Source organism: Mesoplodon densirostris, chromosome 6, assembly GCF_025265405.1.
Source record: "Mesoplodon densirostris isolate mMesDen1 chromosome 6, mMesDen1 primary haplotype, whole genome shotgun sequence".
NCBI classification, from domain to species: domain Eukaryota; kingdom Metazoa; phylum Chordata; class Mammalia; order Artiodactyla; family Ziphiidae; genus Mesoplodon; species Mesoplodon densirostris.
The window spans coordinates 70,309,025-70,334,165 of record NC_082666.1 but is presented as its reverse complement, the minus strand read 5'-3'; the positions used below and the strand labels follow the sequence as shown (position 1 = coordinate 70,334,165).

At 36.8% G+C, this 25,141-nt stretch overlaps 1 protein-coding gene across 1 annotated transcript in view; it reads right to left on the bottom strand.

Moving 5' to 3' along the window:
- The window catches only part of RANBP6 (RAN binding protein 6), a 286,493-nt gene extending 264,006 nt beyond the window's left edge, over positions 1 to 22,487 (bottom strand). Inside the window, exon 1 of the mRNA XM_060102179.1 lies at positions 22,410 to 22,487. The gene's annotated coding sequence lies outside the window, so the exon portion shown is untranslated. The remainder of the gene's footprint in view (positions 1 to 22,409) is intronic.
- Positions 22,488 to 25,141: the final 2,654 nt, after the last annotated feature.

The following is a 25,141-nucleotide window of genomic DNA, read 5'->3' as shown; positions in this document are numbered from 1 at the left end:
CCAGGCTCCAGGGTGCGTGGGCTCTATAGTTTGTGGCATGCAGGCTCTCTAGTTGAGGTGTGCGAGCTCAGTAGTTGTGGCAGGTGGGGTTAGTTGCTTGGTGGCATATGGGATCTTAGTTCCCTGACCAGGGATCGAACTGCGTCTCCTGTATTGTAAGGCATTTTCTTTACCACTGGACCACCAGGGAAGTCCCTGTACTTGTTTTATAATTATGTTATTTGATCAATATTATGTAAAAGAAAAGAAGAGTTCTTTCAGGGAAAACGAATTTTAATGATTTGGACAGATTCTAAAGGCACACATACAAATGTTGTCAAATTAGGAGTAACGGAATGGAATACTACTTAGCCATAAAAAAGAATGAAATTTTGCCATTTGCAACAACATGGATGGACTGGAGGGTATTATGCTAAGTGAAATAAGTCAGACAAATAAAGAGAAATACTATATGATATCACTTATATGTGAAATCTAAAAACTAAAACAAACTAGTGAATATAACAAAAAAGAAGCTGACTCATAGATACAGAGAACTAGTGGTTACCAGTGGGAAAAGGGAAGGGGGAGGGGCAATATAGGGGTAGGGGATTAAGAGGTACAAACTATTATGTATAAAATAAGCTACAAGAATATACTGTACAGTACAGGGAAAATGTCAATATTATATAATAACTATAAATGGAGTATAACTTAAAAAATTGTTAATCACTATATTGTAGACCTACAACATATAATACTTACATCAACTATGTTTCAATATAAAAAATTAAATTAAATTTAAAAGAAAATGGGGTTATGGATAATAAACAATTAAAATGAGATAAAGTTTTTTTATACAAAATTCATTTTTCTTTACTACCAGAACTTGTTTAAAAAACTACAGTCTAATGTCTTTAATTGACAAATGAGAAGTTTAAGCTATTTGTTAGAGAACGTCTATGTCTAATTACAAAAGTTATTAAAATCAATTGAGAAAAAAAGGAAAACTACAAATCCTAAATAATTCATTGTGGAGGTCATTTATCCAAGAAACATTACATGAAACTTTAATCAAGGGTCCCATTGTCAAAACAATAACAACAACAAATTCCTTATATCTGTGTGTCTGTTTCTGTTTTGCATATAGATTCATTTGTATTATTTTTACATTCCACATATAAATGATATCATATACTATTTGTCTTTATCTGGCTTACTTCACTAAGTATAATATCCTCCATGTTGCTGTAAATGTATTTCATTCTTTTGTATGGCTAATATTCTATTATATATATATAATAACATACACACACACATTCTTTTTTATTGAATTTTATTTTATGTTTTTGTACAGCAGGTTCTTATTAGTTATCTGTTTTATACATATTACTGTATATATGTTAATTCCAATCTCCCAATTCATACCACCAACACCACCATTTCCCCCCACCACACGTTTTCCCCCCTCTTGGTGTCCATACATTTGTCCTCTACATCTGTGTCTCTATCGCTGCAAACAGGTTCATCTGTACCATTTTTCTAGATTCCACATATATACATTAATATAAAATACTTGTTTTACTCTTTCTGACTTACTTCACTCTGTATGACAGTCTCTAGGTCCATCTACGTCTCTAAAAATGACCCAATTTCGTTTCTTTTTATGGCTAAGTAATATTCCATTGTATACATGTACCACATCTTTACCCATTCATCTGTCAATTTAGGTTGCTTCCATGACCTGTCTGTTGTAAATAGTGCTGCAGTGAACATTGGGGTGCATGTGTCTTTTCGAATTATGATTTTCTTTGGGCATATGCCCAGTAGTGGGATTTCTGGGTCATATGGCAATTCTAATTTTAGTCTTTTAAGGAACCTCCATGCTGTTCTCCATAGTGGATGTATCAATTTACATTCCCAACAACATTTCAAGACGGTTCCCTTTTCTCTACATCCTCTCCAGCATTTGTTGTTTGTGAATTTTCTGATGATGGCCATCCTGACCGGTGTGAGGTGATACCTCATTGTAGTTTTGATTTGCATTTCTCTAATAATTAGTGATGTTGAGCAGCTTTTCATGTGCCTCTTGGCCATCTGTGTGTCTTGTTTGGAGAAATGTCTATTTAGGTGTTCTGCCCATTTTTGGATTGGGTTGTTTGTTTTTTTAATATTGAGCTGCATGAGCTGTTTATATTTTTGGAGATTAATCTTCTGTCCATTAATTCATTTGCAAATATTTTCTCCCATTCTGAGGGTTGTCTTTTTGTCTTGGTTATGGTTTCCTTTGCTGTGCAAAAGCTTTGAAGTTTCATTACGTTCCACTTGTTTATTTTTGTTTTTATTTCCACTACTCTAGGAGATGGGTCAATAAAGATCTTGCTGTGTTTTATATCAAAGAGTGTTCTTCCTATGTTTACCTCTAAGAGTTTTATAGTGCCGGTCTTACATTTAGTCCTTTAATCCATTCTGGGTTTATTTTTGTGTATGGTGTTAGGGAGTGTTCTAATTTCATTCTTTTACATGTAGCTGTCCAGTTTTCCCAGCACCACTTATTGAAGAGGCTGTCTTTTCTCCATTGTATATCCTTGCCTCCTTTGTCATAGATTACTTGACCATAGGTGTGTGGGTTTATCTCTGGGCTTTCTATCCTGTTCCATTGATCTATATTTCTATCTTTGTGCCAGTACAATATTGTCTTGATTACTGTAGCTTTGTGGTATAGTCTGAAGTCAGGGAGTCTGATTCCTCCAGCTCTGTTTTTTTTTTTTCTCAAGATTGCTTTGGCTATTCAGGGTCTTTTGTGTCTCTATACAAATTTTAAGATTTTTTTGTTCTAGTTCTGTAAAAAATGCCACTGGTAATTTGTTAGGGATTGCACTGAATCTGTAGATTGCTTTGGGTAGTATAGTCATTTTCACAATATTGATTCTTCCAATCCGAGAACACGGTATATCTCTCCATCTGTTTGTGTCATCTTTGATTTCTTTCATCAGTGTCTTATAGTTTTCTGAGTACAGGTCTTTTACCTCCTTAGGTAGGTTTATTCTTAGGTATTTTATGCTTTTTTTTTGTAATGGTGAATGGGATTGTTTCCTTAACTTCTCTTTCTGATCTTTCGTCGTTAGTGTATAGGAATGCAAGAGATTTCTGTGCATTAATTTTGTATCCTGCTCTATACCAAATTCATTAATTAGCTCTAGTAGTTTTCTGGTGGCATCTTTAGGATTATCTGTGTATAGTATCATGTAATCATCAAAGAGTGACAGTTTTACTTCTTCTTTTCCAATTTGTATTCCATTTATTTCTTTTTCTTCTCTGATTGCTGTGACTAGGACCTCCAAATCTATGTTGAATAATAGTGCCAAGAGTGGACATCCTTGTCTTGTTCCTGATCTTAGAGGAAATGCTTTCAGTTTTTCACCATTGAGAATGATGTTGGCTGTGGGTATGTCGTATATGGCCTTTATTATGTTGAGGTATATTCCCTCTATGCCCTCTTTCTGGAGAGTTTTTTCCTAAATGGGTGTTGAATTTTGTCAGAAGATTTTCTGCATCTATTGAGATGATCATATAGTTTTTATTCTTCAATTTGTTAATAAGGTGTATCATATTGATAGATTTGCATATATTGAAGAATCCTTGCATCCCTGGGATAAATCCCACTTGATCATGGTGTATGATCCTTTTAATGTGTTGTTGGATTCTGTTTGCTAGTATTTTGTTGAGGATTTCTGCATCTATATTCATCAGTGATATTGGTCAGTAATTTTCTTTTTTTGTAGTATCTCTGTCTGGTTTTGGTATCAGGGTGATGGTGGCCTTGTAGAATGAGGTTGGGAGTGTTCCTTCCTCTGCATTTTTTGGGAAGATTTTGAGAAGGATGGGTGTTAGCTCTTCTCTAAATGTTTGATAGAATTCACCTGTGAAGCCATCTGGTCCTGGACTTTTGTTTGTTGGAAGATTTTTAATCACAGTTTCAATTTCATTACTTGTGATTGGTCTATTCATAGTTTGTATTTCTTCCTGGTTAAGTCTTGGAAGGTTGTACTTTTCTAAGAATTTATCCATTTCTTCTAGGTTGTCCATTTTATTGGCATAGAGTTGCTTGCAGTAGTCTCTTATGATGCTCTGTATTTCTGTGGTGTCCGTGATAACTTCTCCTTTTTCATTTCTGACTTTATTGGTTTGAGTCCTCTTCCTCTTTTTCTTGATGAGTCTGGCTAAAGGTTTATCAATTTTGTCTATCTTCTCAAAGAACCAGCTTGTAGTTTTATTGATCCCTGCTATTGTTTTCTATTTCACTTATTTCTGCTCTGATCTTTATGATTTCTTTCCTTCTTCTAACTTTGGGTTTTGTTTGTTCTTCTTTCTCTAGTTACTTTAGGTGTAAGGTTAGATTGTTTATTTGAGATTTTTCTTGTTTCTTGAGGTAGGCTTGTATTGCTATAAACTTCCCTCTTAGAACTGCTTTTGCTTCATTCCATAGGTTTTGGATTGTCGTGTTTTCGTTGTAATTTGTCTCTAGGTATTTTTTGATTTCCTCTTTGATCAGTGATCTCTTGGTTATTTAGTAATGTATTGTTTAGCCTCCATGTGTTTGTGTTTTTTATGTTTTTTTCCCATAATTGATTTGTAATCTCATAGCACTGTGGTCAGAAAAGATGCTTGATATGATTTCAATTTTCTTAAGTTATCAAGGCTTGATTTGTTACCCTAGTTGTGACCTATCCTAGAGAATGTTCCATGTGCACTTGAGAAGAAAGTGTAATCTGCTGTTTTTGGATGGAATGTCCTATAAATATCTATTTAATCTATCTGTCCTATGGTGTCATTTAAAGCTTGTGTTTCCTTATTAATTTTCTGTTTGGATGATCTGTCCATTGGTGTAAGTGAGGTGTTAAAGTCCCCCATTATTATTGTGTTACTGTCAATTTCCTGTTTTATAGCTGTTAGCAGTTGCCTTATGTATTGAGGTGCTCCTATGTTGGGTGCATAGATATTTATAATTGTTATATCTTCTTCTTGGATTGATCCCTTGATCATTATGTAGTGTCCTTCCTTGTCTCTTATAACATTCTTTATTTTAAAGTCTACTTTACCTGATATGAGTATTGCTACTCCAGCTTTCTTTTGATTTCCTTTGCATGGAATATCTATTCCCATCTCCTCACTTTTAGTCTGTATGTGTTCCTAGGTCTGAAGTGGGTCTCTTGTAGACAGCATATATATGGGTCTTGTTTTTGTATCCATTCAGCGAGCCTGTGTCTTTTGGTTGGACCATTTAATCCATTCACATTTAAGGTGATTATCAATTTGTATGTTCCTATTACCATTTTCTTAATTGTTTTGTGTTTGTTTTTGTAGGTCCTTTTCTTCTCTTGTGTTTCCCACTTAGAGAAGTTCCTTTAGCATTTGTTGTAGAGCTGGTTTGGTGGTGCTGAATCCTCTTAGCTTTTGTTTATCTGTAAAGCTTTTGATATCTCTGTTCAATCTGAATGAGATCCTTGCCAGGTAGAATAATCTTGCTTGTAGGTTCTTTCCTTTCAACACTTTAAATATATCATGCCACTCCCTTCTGGCTTGTAGAGTTTCTGCTGAGAAATCAGCTGTTAACCTTATGGGAGTTACCTTGTATATTATTTCCTGTTTTTCCCTTGTTGCTTTTAATAATTTTTCTTTGTCTTTAATTTTTCTCAGTTTGATTACTATGTGACTCAGTGTGTTTCTCCTTGGGTTTATCCTGCCTGGGACTCTTTGTGCTTCCTGGACTTGGGTGGCTATTTCCTTTCCCATGTTAGGGAAATTTTTTAATATAATCTGTTCAAATATTTTCTCAGGTCCTTTCTCTCTCTCTTCTCCTTCTGGGACCCCTATAATGCGAATGTTGGTGTGTTTAATGCTCTCCCAGAGGTGTCTTAGGCTGTCTTCATTTCTTTTCATTCTTTTTTCTTTATTCTGTTCCGTGGCAGTGAATTCCACCTTTCTGTCTTCCAGGTCACTTATCCATTCTTTTGCCTCAGTTATTCTGCTATTGATTCCTTCTAGTGTATTTTTATTTCAGTTATTGTATTGTTCATCTCTGTTTGTTTGTTATCTAATTCTTCTAGGTGTTTGTTCTTTAATTCTTCTAGGTCTTTGTTAAACATTTCTTGCGTCTTCTCGATCTTTGCCTCCATTCCTTTTCTGAGGTCCTGGATCATCTTCACTGTCATTATTCTGTATTCTTTTTTCTGGAAAGTTGCCTATTTCCACTTTGTTTAGTTGTTTTTCTGGGGTTTTATCTTGTTCCTTCATCTGGTACATGGTCTTTTGCCCTTTCATTTTGTCTATCTTTCTGTGAATATGGTTTTCATTCCACAGGCTTAAGAATTGTAGTTTTTCTTGCTTTTGCTCTCTGCCCTCTGGTGGATGAGGCTATCTAAGAGGCTTGTGCCAGCTTCCTGATATATACAACATCTTCAGCCAGTCATCTGTTGATTGGCCCTTGTGTTGTTCCCATGTACTGGCTATTGTAAATAGTGCTGCTATATCTTTTCAAATCAGAGTTTTCATCTGTTTGTATATATACCTGGGAGTGGGATTGCTGGATCATATGGCAACTGTATTTTTAGTGTTTTAAGGAACCTACTATACTATTTTCCATTGTGGCTGTACCAATTTACATTCCCACCAACAGTGTGGGTAGGTTCCCTTTTCTCCACACCCTCTATGGCATTTATTATTTGTAGGATTTTTTTTTTTTTTTTTTGTGGTACGTGGGCCTCTCACTGCCATGGCCTCTCCCGCTGTGGAGCACAGGCTCCAGACGCTCAGGTTCAGCGGCCATGGCTCACAGGCCCAGCCGCTTCGCGGCATGTGGGATCTTCCCAGACCACGGCACAAACCTGTGTCCCCTGCATTGCCAGGCAGACTCTCAACCACTGCACCACCAGGGAAGCCCCTGTAGACTTTTTGATGACAACCTTTCTGACAGGTATGAGGTGATATCTCATTGTGGTTTTGATTTGCATTTCTCTAATAATTAGAGGTGTTGAGCATCTCTTCATGTGCCTGTTGGCCACCTGTATGTCTTCCTTGGAGAAATACCTATTTATGTCTTCTGCCCATTTTTTGATTGGGTCATTTGTTTTTTTCAATGTTGAGTTATATGTAGTGTTTGTATATTTTGGATATTATCCCTTTGTCAGTCACATTGTTTGCAAACATTGTTTCTTAGTCCATAGGTTGTCTTTTCATTTTGTTTGTGGTTTCCTTTCCTATGCAAAAGCTTTTAAGTTTGATTATGTCCCCTTTGTTTATTTTTGTTTTTATTGCTTTTGACTTGGGAGACTGATTGAAGAATATATTGCTATGATTTATGTCAAAGAATGTTATGCCTATGTTCTCCTCTAGGAGTATTATGGTTTCAGGTCTTACATTTTGGTCTTTAAACCATTTTGAGTTTATTTTAGTATATGGTGCAAGGGAGTGCTCTGATTTCATTGATTTGCATGTAGCTGTCCAACTTTTCCTACAACACTTGTTGAAGAGACTGTCTTTTCTCCGTTGTATCGTCTTGCCTACTTTATCATAGATTAATGGATCATAGGTGCATGGGTTTACTTCTGGACTCTCTATTCTATTCCGTTCATCTACATGTCTAGGGAAAGATTATGCCTCCAGCTTTGTTCTTTTTCCTCAGGATTGCTTTGGCAATTCTGAGCCTTTTGTGGTTCCATATACATTTTAGGATTATTTCTTCTAGTTCTGTGAAAAATGTCATGAGTATTTTGATAGGGATTGCATTAAATCTGTAGACTGCTTTGGGTAGTATGACCATTTCAACAATATTAATTCTTCCAATCCAAGAGCATGGGATATCTTTCCATTTCTCTGAATCATCTTCAATTTTCTTTATCAATGTTTCATAGTTGTCAGCATATAGGTCTTTCATCTCCTAGGTTAAGATTACTCTTAGGTATTTTTTTGATGTGACTTTAAATGGGATTTTTTTTAACTTTCTCTTTCTGATATTTCATTATTAGCATAAAGAAATGTAACAAATTTCTGAATTTTAATCTTGTATCCTGCTACCTTGTTGAATTCATTTATTAGTTCTAATACTTTTTGCGTGGAGACTTTAGGGTTCTCTATATAGAGTATCATGTCATCTACAAATAGTGACAATTACTTCTTCCTTTCCAATTTGGATACCTCATTTCTTTTTCTTGTCTGATTGCTGTGGCTAGGGCTTCTAATACTGTGTTGGAAAGAACTGGTGAGTGTGGGCATCCTTGACTTGTTCCTGAATTTAGCAGTAAGGCTTTCAGCTTTTCACCATTGAGTATTATGTTGGCTATGAGTTTGTCATAAATGGCTTTTATTATATTGAGATATGTTCCCTCTATGTCCACTTAGGTGAGAGTTTTTATCATGAGTGTATGTTGAATTTTGTCAAAGGCTTTTTCTGCATCTATTGAGATGATCATGTGATTTTGTCTTTCCTTCTGTTAATGTGTTGTATCACATTGATTCATTTGCATATGTTGAACCACCCTTGTGACCCTGGAATGACTCTGACTTGATCATGGTGTGTGATCCTTTTTTGTATTGTTGGATTTTGTTTGCTAATATTTTGTTACGAATTTTTGCATCTATATTCATCAAAGATATTGGCCTGTAATTTTCTTTTTTATAGTATCTTTGTCTGGTTTTGGTATCAGGGTGATGGTGGCTTCATAGAAGGAATTTGGGACTGTTCCTCCTCTTCAGTCTTTTGGAATAGTTTGAGAAGGATAGGTGTAAGTTCTTCTTTGTATGTTTCGTAGAATTCTCCAGTGAAGCAATTCGATCCTGAAGTTTTGTTTGCAGGGAGTTTTTTGTCTTTTTTTTTTTTGTTAATTACAGATTCTATTTCACCTCTAGTGATCAGTCTGTTCAAATTATCTGTTTCTTCTTGACTCAGTTTTAGCAGGCTGTATGTTTCTAGAAACTCATCCATTTCTTCTAGGTTGCCCAATTTGTTGGCATATAACTGCTCATAGTATTATCCTTTGATTTTTTTGTATTTCTGTGGTATCAGTTGTTATTCCTCCTCTTTCATTTCTTATTTTGTTTATTTGGGTCCTCTCTCTTGGGGAGCCTGGCTAGAGGGTTGTCGATTTTATTTATCTTTTCAAAAACCAGCTCTTAGTTTTATTGATCTTTTCTATTGTTTTTTAATCTCTATTTAATTTATTTTCTCTCTGATGTTTTTATTTCCTTCCTTCTGCTGACTTTGGGTTTTGTTTGTTCTTCTATTTCTAATTCTTTTAGGCGGTAGTTTAGGTTGTTCATTTGAGATTTTTCTTGTTTCCTGAGGAAGACCTGTATCACTATGAACTTCCCTCTTAGAACTGCTTTTGCTGCATCCCATAGATCTGGTAAGATTGGGTTTTCATTTTCATTTGTCATGAGGTATTTTCTCATTTCTTCTTTGATTTCACTATTGACCCATTGTTTTTTTAGTAGCATGTTGTTTAGTCTCCATGTGTTCATTCTTTTCCTGTTTTTCTTTCTGTGGTTGATTTCTAGTTTCATACAACTGCGGTCAGAAAAAAATGCTTGAAATAATTTCTATCCTTTAAATTTGTTGAGGCTTGTTTTGTGATCTAGTATGTGATCTATCCTAGAGAATGTTCCATGCACACTTGAAAAGAACGTGTATTCTGCTTTGTTTTTATTGGGGGGGGGGAGGATGTAGTGTCCTGTAGATATCAATTTCATGTAACTTGTCTATTGTGTCATTTAGGACCTCTGTTTTCTTTTTTCCATTTATTTATTTATTTATTTATTGCTGCATTGGGTCTTCATTGCTGTGCACTGGCTTTCTCTAGTTGCGGCGAGCGGGGGCTACTCTTCATTGCAGTGCATGGACTTCTCATTGTGATGGCTTCTCTTGTTGTGGAGCATGGGCTCTAGGCGCGCGGGCTGCAGTAGTTGTAGCATGTGGACTCAGTAGTTGTGGCTTGTGGGCTCTAGAGTGCAGGCTCAGTATTCGTGATGCACAGGCTTAGTTGCTCTGTGGCATTTGGAATCTTCCCAGACCATGGCTCGAACCCATATCCCCTGCATTGGCAGGCGGATTCTTAACACTGTGCCACCAGGGAAGTCCAGGACCGCTGTTGCCTATTGAATTTCTGTCTGAATGATTTGTTCATTGATGTCAGTGGGGTATTAAAGTCTCCTACTATTGTTGTGTTATTGTCAATTTCTACCTTTATGTTTGTTGGTATTTGTTTTATAGATTTAGGTGCACCTATACTGAGTGCATATATGTTAACAACTGTAATATTCTCTTCTTATATTGATCCCTTTATCATTATATAATGCCCTTCTTTGTCTTTCTTTATGGCCTTTGTTTTAAAGTCTATTTTGTCTGATATGACTATTGCTACTCCTACTTTCTTATCATTTCTATTTGCATGAAAAAATCTTCTTCCATCCCCTCACTTTCAGTTTGTGTGTGTCTTTCACACTGAAGTGAGTCTCTTGTAGGCAGTATATTATAGGTTCTTGGTTTTTTTTTTTAATGCAATCTGCCATTCTATGTCTTTTGATTGGAGCATTTAGTTCATTGACATTTAAATTAATTATTGATAGGTATGTTCTTATTGTCATTTTAATCCTTCTTTTATAGTTCTTCTTTGCTCATTTCTCCTTTTTGTTTTTCCTTTTGTGGTTTTATGGGTTTCTTTTGTAGTATGCTTGAGTTCCTTTATTTTTGGTTTTTGTGAACCTATTGCATATTTTTGATTTGTGGTTACCATTGAGTTCAAGAATGTTGTGACCCATAACTATATCTACTTGCTTTAAACTGATAACCATTTGAGTTCAAACACATTCTAAAAGATCTTCACTTTTATTCTCCCCTTCCCCACACTTTGTGATTTTGGTGCCATATTTTATATCTTCATGCTTATCCTTTCACTGTTAATTGTAGTTATAATTGCTATTATGACTTATTTTTATTGTATTTTAATCTATGCATTGGCTTATTTAAGTTATCCTCAATCCTCTTATATATGTGTCTTTCCTATTATGATTTTCCCTTTCCTATAGATTCTTGCTTGTTTTCTATTTTGCGAACACCCTTCAATATTTCTGTTATGGTAGGTTTAGTATTGCCGAATTCTTTTAATTTTTTTCTTGTCTGAGAAATTCTTTATCTCTCCTTCTATTCTAAATGATAATCTTTTGAGGTAGAGTATGTTAGGTTGCAGGTTTTACGTTTTCAGGACTTTGAATATATCATGTTACTCCCTGCAATAGGCTTTTATTATTGCTTCATAGACTTTTTTTTTTTTTTTTTTTTTGCGGTACGTGGGCCTCTCACTGTTGTGGCCTCTTCCGTTGCGGAGCACAGGCTCCGGACGCACAGGCTCAGTGGCCATGGCTCACGGGCCCAGCCGCTCCGTGGCATGTGGGATCTTCCCGGACCGGGGCATGAACCCATGTCCCCTGCACCGGCAGGCGGACTCTCAACCACTGTGCCACCAGGGAAGCCCGCTTCATAGACTTTTGAAGCACATTTATTTACCAGTGTCAGAGTGGGAAAAAATGAAAAGGGAATGACTTTCTCTTTTGATTTTCATAAGCCATTCTAGAAACGATTAAAGTGAGGCATACAGGTATATAAACATTTCCTTTGTCCCAGAAAACATTGTTGAGCAGCAATAACAAAAATATCTTACCTCGATTTTCAACAAAATTAAGATATTTGCAGTAGACATTATCTGTGGTTATAGTTGCTGGAGAAAAGGAACAGATTGTAAATTTTTCTAACTTGAATTTTGAAAAGTAAATTAAAAATGTCTTTTATATCTATAACTTTATGTGATCATGATATAATATTTTAAACCCTAATGAAAGGTTTGGATTTTCAGAATAGGGAGAATTTCTGAGAATAAGCACACCAAAACTTGCCAGCATGCAAGAGCCACTCCAGATTTGCAGACAAACCAGCCAAGCAACCACAGGCTTCTTCTTTTGCATTCACACATCAGGAAAGCCAAATCAGAACAATTATTTTTCAAAACAATTTGTCTCAGTACACTCTTTTTTTTCTAAAACCAATATCTATTCTTAAGATAAAACATACGTATAGATTCTGTCTCTTTTGGTTATGTATACAAAACTCTTTCTTTTCTCACTACCTATTTTAGAAACTATTAATTTGAATTATTGAGTTCTTTGTTTTTTAAGGAAAACATTTCATTTTAACTATCTAGCTTTAGAAAGCAAAATTCTTTACTTAAGCTATTGTAGGATTTATCTGATCTACTAAAAGGAAAAAGAGCTCTGAAGATAATCTCATCTAGTTTTTTTTTTTTTTTTTTTTTTGGCAAAGTGAAAAAGATCAGATCATTGTATTCTTTCTCACAGCATTTTTTTCTATGCAGTTATTTTTTCTTATCTATTTGCCAGTGAGGTTACTAACACTTTAGATAATTGCATTTTCTAAGATTAACATTCAACATGTGGCTATAATTCATTCAACTCTTAGCAATCTGAGGTTCTACCTGGCTGAAATAAATTTTAAATTCCTAAATTAGTTCCGGGGTTTTTTTAATAGAATTTCATCCTTTACTTGGGTATTTTGCTATTTGTAATTAGTAGTAAATTGTAATCCTAAAAGGAAAATGAATAGTAAGACAATTTTAAGTTCATGGGTGTAGCATTATCCCATAGACTGAATTGTGTCCCCCTCCCCCAGAATTTATCTGTTGAAGTCCTAATCCCCAATGTGACTGTATTTGGAGATAAAGCCTTTAAAGAGGTAACTAAGGTTAAATAGGTCATGAGGGTAAGATTCTAATCCAACATGATATCATTATAAGAAGAGGAGGAAACACCAGGGGTGCACCAACACAGAAAAAAGACCATATGAACACACAGTGAGAAGACAGCTATCTGAAAGCCAAGGAGAGAGGCTTAGGAGAAACCAAACCTGTGGATACCTTGATCTTGGACTTCCATCTCCTAACCGTGAGAAAATAAATTTCATTTGTTTAAGCCACCCAAGTTTGTGGTATTTTCTCATGGCAACACTAGCAAACTAATACAACATCTAAGGCATTTAAATCACCAAGTATTTTTAAGCCACAGATAAATGCCTACAAATGATAATTTTAAAAAAAAACCCACAGGAATCTTCCAAACAGTGTAACAGAAAAATAATAAACTGGTTCTATACACAATAGCAAATAGAATGACCACGTTTTAAAGACTATATCATGGACTTCCCTAGTGGCACAGTAGTTAAGAATCCACCTGCCAGTTCAGGGGATATGGGTTCGAGCCATGGTCCAGGAAGATCCCACACGCCACGGAGCAACTAAGCCCACAAGTCACAACTACTGAGCCCGTGCACCACAACTACTGAAGCCTGTGTGCCCAGAGCCTGTGCTCCACAACAAGAGAAGCCACCACAACGAGAAGCCCGCACGCTGAAACGAAGAGTAGCCCCTGCTTGCCGCAACTAGAGAAAGCCTGTGCACAGCAACGAAGACCCAATGCGACCAAAAGTAAATAAATAAATTTATTTATTAAAAAAAATGACTACATCATGGTTGAATTGATTGCTCCAAAACTGAGCCACATTCAGAGTTACCAACTTAATCACCATATATGTATTGGGACTCAGCCCAGAAAAGATACAGGGAAATCATACTTCCTCTGTGCACCACTACTACCTCTCTTATTGCCCTGATTGGACTTCCTGCTTCAAAGGAGACATTCAGGGCACCTGTTCTATTTCTACTTAGATTCCCAAACTAGAGGACATATAAAAACCCTCAAGTAATATTTTAAGAGTTGCTTTTCTAAAGTTACTGAATCCAAAATCTGACAAGGCCATGACCCTGTCTCAATTACATTCACTCTCCTTGAGTTTCTTTTGACCTTTTTGATAATTATAATTCATTTAGCATATATGCTGACTTTGGATAAAGTTGCTGAAGATATGCACCAATTTCAACCACACTCATTTCTAATCCATTATTTTTTTCCCCACCGATCTATGAATAATTCAGAATAATTGAAATCCTCAAGGAATATATTTTGAGTACAACCCTACTTTTAAAAATTTGTACCTTGCCTCAATTTGTCCCCATAATTTCATGATATCAGGAAGCTAAATGCAAATGCATTTTGGCTCTTAATTTTCACTTTTTAAAATTATATGCATGGGATATTTCAACACATGAAAAAAAATAATCCAATAGCTCGCATTCTTTCCTATCTTCTCATTCACATGTCATTCCAGTCACTTTATCAAAGATCCTACACCACACTGTGAACCAAGTGTCTGCTCGCTCTCCTCCACCTTTCCCACTGCAGCCTCACCTCAGGTGGTCTCTCATCCCCTCCTGCGTTTGTCCATGCTATAGCAGCTTCTCTGTGGTCACATAACTCCTAACCACCACCTCCCCAGTGAGGTTTGGTTCACTTCACTACTGGTGGCCTTGTGAATTCTAGGATCACCATCCTCCCTTCCTACACCCTGTTGTTCCAGTTACATTGGCCCCATGGAGAGGTGAGGTGGTAAGGCTGCACTTCTGTTTACTGCCTTGTCTCTTAATTCCCTCCCCACTGTCCCCAAAACACCACTAACATAAGGCTGCAGAATGGGTACTATGCTTTTCTGAAAAATTGTGGGAAAGACAGAGTGTATTACAATATAGGAAAAAACATAGAACTGGATGCTATATGAACAGAAATAAAGGTCCCCTTGGACCAGCACCTTAGTTCCTAGACTTGCTTCCATGACCCTCCTTCATAGTTCATTTTTACCCTCCTTTTCCCTTCACAGTGTGGTGCTAACCCTACTTTAAAAATATTCTAGTCCCTAACACAGGAGTAACATACTACTCATAAGCTCTGTGCCTTGTATCCCACCTCCACCTAGAGCAATTCATCTGAAGCTGAATGCTTCCCCAAATCTGCATTGTTATATCTAGGATAATAGTCCTTGGGAATCTTCAGCAGAATTTTGGGACTCAAAGCATACACCTTTTCATGAAACCTTTGCTATTTTAGAGGACAGTTATGCCTCCTCACTCCTCCTATGGGAATCTAGTAGAAAACACACATGCACACACATACACATTCATGTGCACACATAGGTACACCACATGTGTGCACAGAGCATATGCACACATGGTCACACACATGCATATATATTCACATACATGTGTGTATGTACCATACCTTTCCCAAAAAACAGAACAACCCATCTCTTATCAATATTCTTAAGTCAGGAACCTGTAGAACACTTAAGAAGATTTTATTTGTTTGTGTGTGTGTGTGTGTTTGTTTTTGTTTTTTTAAATTAATTAATTTATCTATTTTTGGCTATATTGGGTCTTCATTGTTGTGCACGGGCCTTCTCTAGTTGCGGTGAGTGGGGGCTACTCTTCATTGCAGTGCGCGGGCTTCTCATTGCAGTGGCTTCTCTTGTTTCACAGCACAGGCTCTAGGCACACGGACTTCAGTAGTTGAGGCTCATGGGCTTCAGCAGTTGTGGCTCGCAGGCTCTAGAACACAGGCTCAGTAGTTGTGGCGCACGGGCTTAGTTGCTCCGCAGCATGTGGGATCTTCCCGGACCAGGGCTTGAACCCGTGTCCCCCGCATTGGCAGGCGGATTCTTATCCACTGCACCACCAGGGAAGCCCTGTGTGTGTGTTTTTTAAGAAGCTTTTAAATTTAGCTTTTCTTTGCTTTTCACCAGATCAAATTCTCATACTGGGCTTTCTCCCTAATTAATCTCTGAAAGAGGAGGAGGAAGAGCAGAAAGCTTTTTAATTTCTCTATACAGATCAACCTGAAGCCAGGGATAAGATTTACATTTTCACTTATGCCACCAACAGATAGAATTTTAAAATCCACTTTTTCTAAGAAGGACATCTATATAATTATGTGTATGTATATTACAATACACATATGGTAAAGTGAATACATCATAAGTGTATAGTTCACTAAATTTTTACATATCTAAACCCTGCTGTGGCCCCTACCCACATCAAAATATAGAATATTATCATCACCCAGAAGTTTTGCTTGTACTCTTCCCAGTCAACACCAGCAATTCCTTTACTCCCCAGAGGTTTCACTTCTAAAAGTATGGATTAAATTTGCATCTCCTTGAACTTTATATAAAGGGAATCATATAGTATGTGCTTTTTGTGCCTGGCTTAATTTAATCAATAATTTTGTGATTCATTCATATTGTGGCTATATTAGTAGTTCATTCTTTTTTATTGCTGTACAGTATTCTATTGTATGTATACACTACACTTTGTTCATCCATTCTCCTATTTATAGACTTTTAGGCAATTTACAATTTGGAGCTATTATAACTAAAGCTACTATGACATTCTTGTACACATTTTGTTGAACATACACACTAATTTCTATGCTCAGATTTCAAATTTGGTTTAATAAATGTGCACTCTCACCAGCAATGTACAAAAGTCCAGCTGCTCTATATTCTTGCTAACACTCAATATTTTCAGTCTTTTATCTTGAGTCCATTCTACCAAGACTTGTGATAAGTTTTAAGAAACTAAATACTGTGGTGATATTCTTAAAAGCAACTTTTATCTTTATGGGTAAAAACCAAAAAAACAATCATTTCTAATGTCTTTCAGATTGTATCATGATATATTCTGCAGGGTCACTCAGGAAATTATTATATATAATTTTGCCTTATCAGGGATTAGATAAAATGATACTGGATCACAAATTTCAGGTAGATCAAAGTTTACGAGCATCAACTGGTCATGTATCAAAAACATTCAGCCTGTACCAGAACATATATGAAGCACACTTATAGTAATAATCTGTGGTAGACTGAAATATTGGAAGATTGTGAGAAGTAGAGTAACAAAGTTACTAAAGCCATAAAAGATTATCGATGGTAATCTATTATGACTAGGACTGGTAGGAGTGATGTTTTAGATTAATTACAAAAATGGCCATAATTATTTCCCTCTCTATCCCTTTGCAATGAATCTTTGCAGCTCCTCCTTTTAAGAAGAGGAGTCAATTTTCCCTCTCCTTGAGTTTCGGCTGGTTTTATGACTTGCTTTGGTCAATAAAACCTGGTGAATTGACCCTGTGCCAATTCCAAGTCTAGGCCTCAAGAGGCCTTGTTGGCTTATACTGGCTCTTGTAGAACCCTGCACATCCACCATGTGAACAAGCCCAGGCTAGACCTATATGGTGCAGTGACAGATCATCTCAGGTAAGGCCATTCTAGATCCAGCCAGCCATCATCTGAGAGAAGAATTATTCAGCTGGGCCTAGCCCAAATTGTTACCACATAGAATAATGAGTTAAATAAATGGCTGTTGTTTTAAGCTTCTAAGCTTTGAGATGGTTTGTTAGGCAGCAAAACCTAACAAATACAAGAAGCATATCTCAAGTACTTGATGGAGAAGGAATTCTTAATTATTATTAGGAGAAATTCACATTTAAATTGCTTCTGAGTCCTGCCAACAGCTGCTGCTGATAGTGGTAGTCAACATTCACTGAATGGTATGTTAAGTACTTACATGTGATATCTCATTTATTCTTACCACAAATCTACTAGGTACCTAATCAATTACAGTTGAGGAAATTGATGTTTGCCTCACATAGTTTACTCCAAAGCTGACTCCAAAGCTGATGCTCTCAACCACTGCATCACCAGCTAAGAGCGAGAAGCTTACACTGACCCAATACTACCTTTCCTGCTCATCTCAATTTACAGACAGCAAATTGATAGCCAAGAAAAGCTATGATTTGTCCAAAGCAGTTCCTTCTAACTCCCAGTCTAATATAGTCTTTTGTTAAAATTCTTTGTAGTCTATAAATTATATTAATGCTTATGATAAAAAATTGTGTTAGTTTGTAAAAGAAAACATGTAGGCTAAATATTCTAGAAAAATTCTCTTTCAACAACCTAGAAGGGATAATAAAATTTCTTCACTGTATGGAAACCTTATAAAATGTAATTTTAATAGTGCAGTTTTGGAAGGAGTGCATTAGATGTACCTGGTTTATTCACATTGTATAAATAACATTTTAGGTACCAGGGAGAAAATGAGAAAATGGGACTGTATTTTTGTAAATATTTCTCGCAATTGTGTTGTAATTTTTTTTGGTTTTACAAAGTTATATTTTAGGTTTTTAATTTGGGGTCTGGGAGTGAGCAGGGAGAAGGCAGACAGTAGATCTTTTTTCAGTTTTGGAAATCCTCTGGGATTTCAAAAGAGGATCAAAATCTGCTTCAAGGGCCTCACAAACATGATTTGCTTTTTGAACTAATAAAACACCAAATAATTTAGCTACATGTAAATTTGCCAAGCAGAAGTTAGCAGTTCATAATTTATCTCCATCTTGAGCTGACAGAACCCCTATTGGAAAGAGTTCCCTCAGGCTCATAAATCCAAAGCCATAAAATGCTTTTTAAAACAACACCAATGCTTCCCATCCCAAATTCTTTATTATCTCAAATCACTAACAAGATCATTTGAAAACCAGAATAAATTCTACTGACTGAATGCGCTCAGATGTTGTGACTAAAACAGAGGAAAGTAACCATTATTGAGCGCCTATGCAATAAAACTTTGTCTCATTTGGTTCTTGTGGCACTATGAGAGGTATTATTATACCCTTTGCAGGTACAAAGATCAAAGCTCAGAGAAATTAAATAAGTCGCCCAATGCCATAATGCTGGTAATGAGAAGAACCCAGATTCAAATTCAGGTCTATCTAATTCTAGAGCCCATGTTCTTTCCGTCATGCTACATAACTTCATTAAATCTGCATTAAACAAACTAATTACTAAATGGATATGGATCAGTTATACAGCATTTCTCACTCATGTAAATCTGCAAAATAATGTCAACATGTGTTTTTAACTGGAAAATGAGGAGTGGGGCGTACCTTTCTATAGAAAGTGTTTTAATGTCAGTAACCTTTCTCCTTCACAGGCAATAATCCTTACAGCTAACTAAATATTATATTAGTGAGATTGAAACTATTTTTTCCTCTAAAATAGTCTAGGAAAAAAATCTATTTTTATCTTAATTTTCTTGTCCTTCTTCATAAATAGTAATAGTTTTGAGGGGTTCAATACCTTAGAACCTAGGAATTTAGATCATAAGAAAATGTACAGCAAAGTTTTTTCTATGCAGAAATTATAACTATCTGTATAAAAGAAGATATGATTTATCTGCCTCCCTGCAAAGAGGAAGTGGGAGGGCATGAAGAAATGATCTCAGGTGAGGTGGGGTAGAATGATGAGGAGAAGTGTCTTTGCCTTTAGAGGCCCTGCATATTATGCAAACTTGTTTCTTTTTTAGGCCCAGCGGCCATGGCCCACGGGCCCAGCCGCTCCGCGGCACGTGGGATCCTCCCTGACCGGGGCACGAACCTGCGTACCCTGCATCGGCAGGCAGACTCTCAATATATATATCAAGATGAGCTATATATCAACATGAGCTAAGTGTCAGAAAAATAATACTGAGTTTAAAAAGTAAGTTTCAGTGTTATAAAGAATCATGTTATACAAAGCTTAAAAAGACCCCAAATTTACTATTGTTTAGAGATACATGTATTAAAAGTATAAAGACAGGCATGACAGTAATAAGACAATGTTTATCTCTTTGGAAAAGGGAGAGAAAGAGGAATGTAAACAGAGAGGGGTTTTAACAATTTGAAATGTTTTATTTCTAAAGCAAGGTGGTGAATACAAAAGTGTCTATTATATTATTCTCTATACCTTTTTTTGTATGACTGATGCATTTCATAACTTGAAAACTCTTGGTTGTACAAAAAAAACAAAAGGAAAAATTAGATGGAGAAGTTATGTTGCAGATTCTACTGCCCCCAGATGGCTGCAACATCTTCCATCCCATATACTCTTACAATGTGGCTTTGACACCACTCCCATCTAGAGGCGGGGTCTCTACCCCCTCCCCCTGAAACTGAGTGGGCTTTTGTGAATGTTTTGGTCAAAAGAATATGGTAAAAGTGACACCATGTGACTTTCAAACTAGGCCATAACAAGTGATACAGCTTACACTTTGCTCACTAGAATTCTCACTGTTAAAATCTTCAACTACCATGTAAGCAGCCTGACTGCTTTGAGGCAGCCATGCTGTGAGAAAGTCCAATCCAGGCCAAAGAGAGAGACCACATGGAGAAGTCCTGAAACTTCTTACGGAGAGATGCCTAGCTAGCTCCCTACTGTTCTAGTCCCCATTCTTCCAGTTCTAACTGCATCTGACTGCAACAGCATGACATATTCTGATCCAGAACTCCAGCTTTCCAACTAAGCCATTTCAGAATTCCTGTCCCACAGAAACTGAGAGACAGTAAAATGACTGCTATTTTAAACCTCTAAAATTTGTTTTGCAGAGCAAGTTGTAAATGGAAGTTGAACACTAAATTGACCCCATCATCAGGAAGTTAAACCCTAACAGCCTTCAGTGGAGAAATCGGAGCAAAATTGATCCAAAAACCCTCAGAAAGATTGAACAATAAGAAGGACCAATCTCAGAAGGCATGTGACTGAAAACAGGAATAAACTGCAGGTGTTTAATGAGACTCCCAGATCCCCACTCCTATTTGAACCATCAGGTATTCCAAAGAACCAGAGCACTCACTGCAAGAAGGATGAGGATCATTCTCTGGACAAAGTGAATGGGGAGGCCTCCAGAGAAATAAAAGACAGATAGCTGAAGGGTAAAGAACACTGGCTAAAGAGGAAGGATATGGGAAATTTAAGCTCTAACCCTGTCACTCATTGATTACATGTCCTTGTCCAAATCATTTTCTCCTTTGTTAAAGAGCTTAGACAGGAATGATCTATGAAGTAGATTTCCACAATAAAAATCTGTGATTCTATTAAAAAAGAGAACACCCTTTAAAATATGGCTAGTTTAAGTAATGGATCACGACATGAAGTGCTTTTTAGTCAACGGAAATTCTAGTTCACTTCTTGTAACATGTAGTTCTTTTAGAAATAGCATTAGAAACTATAATAGAAAATCTCCAGTTAAGGTACTTTTAATGTTTTGTTTTTCCCCAAAAGGGACCAATTAAAAGAGTGTGGGCCTGTGGAAAACTGTATGGAGGTTTCTCAAAAAACTAAAAATACAACTATCATATGACCCAGCAATTCCACTCTTGGGTATTAAAAAAACCCCACTAATTCAAAAAGATACATGCACCCCAACAATGTTCATAGCAACATTATTTACAATTGCCAAGATATGGAAGCAATCTAAATGTCCACCAACAGATAAATGGATAAAGAAGATGTGAGATATAAATACACACTCACACACACACACACACACACACACATATACACACAGTGGAATATTACTCAGCCATAAAAAAGAATGAAAATTTGCCATTTGCAACAACATGGAGGAACTTGGAGGGTATTATGCTAAGTGAAATAAGTCAGACAGAGAAAGACAAATACTGTATGATATCACTTATATGTGGAATCTAAAAAATAAAACAAACTAGTGAATATAACAAAAAAGTAACAGACTCACAGATATAGAGAACAAACTAGTGGTTACCACTGGGGAGAGGGTAGGGAGGAGGGACAAAATAGGGGTAGGGGATTAAGAGGTACAAACTACTATGTATAAAATAAATAAGCTACAAGATTATATTGTACAACACATGGAATATAGCCAACAGTTTATGATAACTATGAATGGAATAGAACCTTTAAAAATTGTGAATCACTATGTTGTATACCTGAAACTTATATAATATTGTACATCAACTATACTTCAATTAAAATAAAAAAAGGGGGAAAAAAGAGGCTGTGAGCCAAGGTATAGGGAACTGAAGGAATATGTACGAATCTAGAACTGTAAAAATGTTACAATCCCTAGACCCAAAGAAATAAAAGAAGGGGGCTTCCCTGGTGGTGCAGTGGTTGAGAATCCGCCTGCCAATGCAGGAGACACGGGTTCAAGCCCTGGTCCGGGAAGATCCCACTTACTGTGGAGCAACTAAACCCATGTGCCACAACTACTGAGCCTGTGCTCTACAGCCCGCGAGCCACAACTACTGAGCCCACGTGCTGCAACTACTGAAGCCCGTGCACCTAGAGCCTGTGCTCTGCAACGAGAAGCCAACACAATGAGAAGCCCGCACACCACAACAAAGAGTAGCCCCCTCTCGCTGCAACTAGAGAAAGCCCACGTGCAGCAACGAAGACCCAACACAGCCAAAAGTAAATGAAAAAAAAAAAAGAAAAGAAAAGAAGGGAGAGGTTACCAGAACATGGAAAAGTGAGTCATGCAGAGCAGGTCACTTTTGGAGGAGTAGTGACTTCCCAGGAAGGCAAGGTGACCTTTCAAGAAGAAAGCCAGGGGAATAAATATACTGACCTCCCTCTCTTCCCATCCTGCAGTTTCCTGTCTGTGCTTCCTCCCCACTGGCCAAACTCAGTTGGAGGCCTGAGAGCACTGACCCCATTGATGTACTCTCTGCCCTTGAACTCCAGGACAGCCAGCCGGTAGAGAGTGGCCCTGGAGGAGAGAAAGGAAGGTAATCATCAAAGATGTGCAGATGAAAAGATGGTAATCAGAACTTTAGAGACCAGATTGAAATTCACTTTACATATATGTGTGTGTGTGTGTGTGTGTGTGTGTGTGTTAACTTTGAGACATTAGTTGAGAAAATGAGATATTCTGAGGGGTGATAAGATTCTAGAATAATTAGTTCCACGATCAATCTTTTATCTTTCTATTTTGCCTCTTTTAACTTGAACGAATACTGAATCATGACAGATGGCATAAACTTTAGTATTTGCTTCTCATCCATGTAAATAATTCCTCTTTTCTTTCCTTGCTCACATCCAAGTTGTTTCAGCTACATGTCTGGTAATAAGGCATGGTATGTCAGAACTCTGATATTATGGTTTTTGTCAGAGATCTTCTATCTTGTTTTTAAAACTGGGCAGCTTCCTAAGCAGACAACAGCATTGCAGGGGAAGAGAAAACCTTAGTTACAACATGCACTATGTGGAGAAATACGAAGGATGTATTTTGTTACATATAAAATCACTCTTTGCAGTTATTTATAGCCTAAGTAACATACTATTCACAAAAGCTCATGTTTCCAGATGTAATTAATTTGGTCTGCACAGGACAAATGTATCTTTTCTGAGTCTCACAGCTCTAAGCCCTGTCCTGTCAATCATTTGGGATCTACGCTGACTAGATTAACACAAATCCTATACTGTCCCAGTAGATACCCAATTTTGACAGTAGTTTCCCTCCACCACCCGCCCCTCCCCGCCACCAAGAGTTCTCCATGGAAGACCCACCACATTAAGAAGGACAAATTGTCTTATGGGAATGAGTACAGGAGATCTTGACTAGTTCCTCTTTCAGAACTTTTCTACTTCCCTGCAAAACTTTAGACCTGCATTTCCAACTGTCACTTAGATATCTCCATCTAGGTATATTTTGGATGCATTTCAAATGCTACACACTGCAAAGGGAACTCACTGAATTTTCCCAATTTTCTTCCTCTTCTAGTTAAGAGCATCACCATCTACCAAAACCATCATTTAAGTCTCCCAAACTGGAAACTTGGGAATTATTCTTAGCATTCCACTTTCCTCATTACTCATATCCACACATTCTACAAGTCTGATAGGCTTTATTTTCTAGAATACTCTAGAAGCTACCCTTTCTGCTCTCACCCATTGCCACAAATTTCACCAAAACTGACACAATTGCCTCTTCAATAAGCTTTCTGACAGCATCTCCCCCTCCTCTCCTTGTCCCTTAGTTTTTCCCTAAGGCATCCTTCCACATCCCTTCTTCTGTTTTTCCAAAGGCATATTTAATCACAAGAGTGGACTCCTTTAAAAACCTTAGTTTCTCCCTGGGGCCCACAAAATCTACTGCTTTGAATGCTAATATTCACACTGTGTTCTTCTCATTTAGTCAACTTTTCTCTTATATGCAATCTCTTCTGACCTGTTAAAAATGCATACCTCCTGTCTTTGCTTAAGCACTCTCTCCTCTTTGGGCATTCTGTACTTAACTAAATCCTCTCCATAATAATAGCACAAAAATAATTTATTGTGTACCAGCAAGGGATAGGCACTATGCTAAACACTCTACACTCATTAGATGTTATAAGCACCATTTTACATTGAGGAAATTGAAGTAAATAATTCGTCCAAGATCACATTTTAAGAAAACAGCAAAACTGGGTTTACAAAAATTCAGGTCTATCTCAATCCGCGAACTGACCACTTAAATGCTGCCTTCATTACAATATACCAGTTAACTCAGGTCAAGTTGTACCCCTATCTTTAAGCTCACAGATCATTCTAGTGCCCCTTCACTCATCTCTAATTGTTGTTTTAACCAACAACACACTATTTAGTATTAAATTACTCTTCAATATTTTCTTTTGCTAAATCTTATCTGAATTGGATTGTAAATTCTTTGTGAGCAGAGAATTAAAAAAAAAAAAAACTTAATATGCCTCCGCAATGGCATAGCATATCCTATAATAGCAAACAGCTATCTTATCGGGGCAGTTTATAAGCATGCTTAATGTTTACACATGTAATGAATACTCAGTATTTGCTTTACTTAAATTAGGAGCAGACAAGATGAATTATATTTAGAGGATACAGTGAATGTAAAATTTTCAACAAGAGCAGAGACCAAAGTGTGTATCTGTATTCCATTTTTTTCTGTCCCTCCCGTGTTGGGCCATCTTTTTTTTTTTTATCATACTACTGGACTTCTCTGTACTTGCAGTTATTTTAAGTGGTTATTACAGAAATGCTGCTCTACCTTTAGGGTAATAATTTCCACCAGCCTGAATAGTCACGTTATGGATTTTGGCCAATATTAGGTCCAAATCTTATATATATAATTTTTTCTACCTTCATATGCTCTCTCCCTTCTTATTTAAAATAAGCCCACTGTTAGGTGTGTTAGGTAACCCTGCTTGGACCTATTTCGGAGAATTTATTCCTGGTAGGCTCTCTAGAAGTCCTTCTTCGGAGGTGTGTAATTTTGCATCCTTTAAAAGCGTTTTGCATGACCCCGCAGTCCCTTAGGCCAAATGCTCACTAACCCGGAAGGTC